This window comes from Cynoglossus semilaevis, chromosome 1 (assembly GCF_000523025.1).
Source record: "Cynoglossus semilaevis isolate Cse_v1.0 chromosome 1, Cse_v1.0, whole genome shotgun sequence".
Taxonomy (NCBI): domain Eukaryota; kingdom Metazoa; phylum Chordata; class Actinopteri; order Pleuronectiformes; family Cynoglossidae; genus Cynoglossus; species Cynoglossus semilaevis.
The window spans coordinates 26608030-26611737 of NC_024307.1; the positions used below are offsets into that span (position 1 = coordinate 26608030).

Consider the following 3708-nt stretch of genomic DNA (forward strand, 5'->3'; position numbering starts at 1 on the left):
GCCAAGTGAATATTTTGTGTTTAAACAACATTTTTGTGACCAAACAACCAAAGTTGCAGAGCTGGAGGTAGACATTTGTTTGGGCCAGTAAAGTAATCTAAGTAAGATGTGAGCAGTAATGATTACATCTTTCTAGAAAGATTCTAGAAATACATTTCTAAAAACATGCACTGCACTGTGATACCTGCAAAAAAATCTGAAATTAAAAAGTACCAGAAACTCCAAAGTCACAAAATGTGCAAATAAAACAATGCATGAAAATAATTTGTCGAAGTTATGCCAGACCTTGGTGACAAAAAGGATTCAAACACAAAAATAGTGAACAGGTATTTGTGACTTTTTACCAACTGTACCTTTATTTATATTGTATTCCTCTGAAGTGTTAGTGGATTTAATGTAACATCAAATACAGTGCATCAGTCCAAAAACGTTTTGCAAATAAAAACAAACAATTAAAAAAAAACCCCAGCAACTGAACAAAGTGGCATCAAATCTATGATTTTTGCTCACAGACTAAAATCACTGATAACTTCTGGGGCAGTCACATGGTTGGGAGTCGGCCATTTAGGAGTGCTGCTGAGAGATGAGGTTCCTGAGCTGCTTGACCACCGTGTCGATGAGCTTCTGCCGATCTCTGTCCGTCTTCTTAAACTGAGCGAAGACTGTGCTCCTCCTGCTGCTCTCCTTCATCCTGGAGGTCAAAAAAGAGTGTGTTTGAGTATAAAAGTTTTTCATTAAACATTTCTAAAGATTCCATTAATGTGTGTGTCAAAGTATATTTCACATCATAGTTGTTATAACTGAAATATACACCGTATCAAAGTGAGTATTCATTAGTTCATTGTCTGGTGTCCTCACATTTTACATTAGTCAGAAAAATACACATGCCAAAAAACACACGCAGAAACACACAGGCTCACACACATGCACACACTAGGAACTACTCACGGCTTCAATAACCTGTCAAATGAAAGAGGATGAAGAGCAGGATAAGAACTCGTGTTTACAATTATACACTGTATGTTCAAACATCCCATTTTCAAATTTTTGCTGCAGATGAGTTTCTCGGTGTAGACGAGTTTGAATCTTTTTTTTTCTTTTTGTTTTTGTTGTTTCTATATTTTCATATATTCCCAGAGAGAAAGGTGAAAATGAGTTCCGATATTTGAAGAACACTTTCTTCTTCATCACAGCTTAGTTTAAATGTTATCATGACAGAAGTGGTGACATTGCATAAGAAAGAATTAAGGGAGTGTGGGGAGGTGCAGTTTCTTACTTTTCCAGCAGGGTGAGTGCTGTGTGAGGGTTGACTCTCAGGTATTTACAGGTGGGTTTTCCATAGTCGGCCAGGAAGGTGGACCAGTCCCACTGAGTGAACAGTTCCAGTAACTGTAGTCAAGACAGGAAACAATAAGAGTTATTACTTTGGCTGGCTGACCAGAAAACAAAAATAGCATCTGAGCTAACCTTTAGCTAAGCAGAAGGACAGCGTATATTAGCTCCTAGAGGAGCGGTAGTCCTGGGACCAGGATAAGGATGAAAAGTTAGGTCTGACTGATGGAAAGGTTTTATTCCAGGACAGGAGGAAAACATGAGCTCTCCAGGAAAAAACTAAGACAGATGGAGAATCCACCAGCTGAGAGCACGTCCTCCACACACACACTCATGTATCTACACACATCAGAGCGAACACACATTCACCAAGACAGGAAAGCAACGCCAGGCGGGTTACGTCACTACCTGCTAATGGATTGTGGATGCCTGGGCTAAATGTCTCAAATGTCATATTTTCTTACTATTGCTGTGTAGGATGTGAAACTGTTTTCTCTTATAAATGTTGCTAACATGTACCTACTATTTGTAAAGATCTTATGTCAGGGATTGTTGATTGTTACTGTTCATTGTTAATAAAAAAAAAAGTTTTAAAAAAAGTCGTACCAAAAAAGTATATTTTTCTGAATTTTAACCACAAAAATGCACATAGCTAAGTATTGTAGGGATATTACGGCTCTGCTGTAACTGAACACGTCCATAAATGATGACTCGGAAGGTTTAATCAAACAAAAGTTTATAAGCAAAGAACAGTTAACCACCTGCTTTTGACACCTAAGATGTGTGTAGGTTGTTTCTACATATTGAATTATTATTTCCAAGTGTTTTTACTTTTCTTATGATATATACATATTCCCTGTCTTAAACTATGTGGGAGCTTTGTATGAAATACTGTTTCTGATAATATACATCTAGTGCTTGTCTTAAACTGTATGTGACCTGTGGAACATGTGCAGCAGAAGAGGGAGGCGCTCTATGGTTGCCATGGTAACGTACCTGCAAAGGAAGGTCATGGAGAAAAAACCAAAATCCAGAGATCCCGGGACAGTCAGTCAGTCAGCGCTCCTGGCATAGGTCCTGGGTAACCGGCAGGCTACTAGATCGGCAATGACTCCAGAGAAAAGTCTCTGTAAGTTCGTTTCATACATTGTTTTGTTTGAATGTACTCTGTATACTCTCTTTCTTGTTCTTGCTCACTTTGTAATAAAAACACAGTTTCAGTTCAACGCGTAACTGCGCCTCGACGTTCCTGTCTTTGATTTGGGATCATAAGAACATCAACTACAATATTTTAAGACAAATTAGTGTATGTTTAGTCGTTTTTGAGAAAGTTTTATTTTCGGAGACACTAATGTGTCATGTTGGTCAGAAGGTGAAAGTTTTTGATTTTTTTGTAAAAATACAATATTTAAGAAAAATTAAAAAAAAACAAATTCTTTGTAAAAAATAAGTTTCAAAATATTTATTTTTCACTTGCAGACAAAACGGGTGGATGAGCCTGTCAGTCAGCCCTCTCTCACGGAAGAGTAGAAGTGGCGGTGGCTCACTTTCACACATTTGTGGAGTTACATGGAATCAGTAACTAAGATCGGTTTCACATAAAATAATTGGCCGATCACCGATCCTGCAAAATGAAGGAAATTGTTGCAGATGATCAGTTGGCCAATCCATCAGTGCACCCCAGTTGGTTAACTGCGTGGTTACTGTCTGTAACCCTAAAAGATTGACCCCGGAGAAATATCAAATTGATATCTATACAAAAGAACTCACCAATGTCACATAAATAACAAATATTCTCCCAAATCATGTTTTACTTTAGGTCATTGCACTAGAGAAGAGAAAGTATGACTTTTCCTCAGTGCAAGACAATTTAAGTAGAAAATGTTCCGTGTCTTCTTTAACCAGCAGAGGGTGATGTTGCTCTCTAAACAAACTTTAAAACACATTTGATTTAACACACCACTTTAATATTTTTGGAAGAGCACCAATAAAACAAACTCTTTGCCAATTTACAAAGAAGCAAAAATTTCTGAGATCATGAAAATATTTTTTTTTCTTTAACAGATAAAATATTAATTATTTAACTTAAATATGATATCATATTAATGCCAACACTTGAAGAAAAAGAAAGAAAAATGTTTGTGACCAGTTAGTAATTAAAGTGAACACTAATACAAATGTAATGGAAACACTCAGCTCTGTTCCTCATTTTACACCACTGTCTCCATCAACACTACGTCAGTAACAGCAGCTGGAGCTGAAGGACGCTCAGCTAACGTGGTTCAAGAAAAAAGACCTGACGACAGGGAACAGAAACTGAACCCTGAAGTACTTATTCATAGAGTGTTTGAAAATTCAAATAGAGTAATGTTGCTT

General features: G+C 37.1%; 1 long non-coding RNA gene across 3 annotated transcripts; it reads right to left on the reverse strand.

Moving 5' to 3' along the window:
- Positions 1–41: 41 nt before the first annotated feature.
- LOC112488050 (uncharacterized) lies at positions 42–3702 on the reverse strand. 3 transcript variants are annotated; one of them, XR_003051742.1, is made up of 3 exons: positions 2329–3702; positions 1277–1389; positions 42–691 (listed from the first exon to the last, which is right to left on the reverse strand). It is a non-coding gene; the product is annotated as an uncharacterized LOC112488050 (long non-coding RNA). The 3 variants fall into 3 exon arrangements; XR_003051741.1 differs by lacking the exon at positions 2329–3702 and adding an exon at positions 1468–2251; XR_003051740.1 differs by lacking the exon at positions 2329–3702 and having other exon boundaries at positions 1277–2224.
- Between the last annotated feature and the right edge of the window lie 6 nt (positions 3703–3708).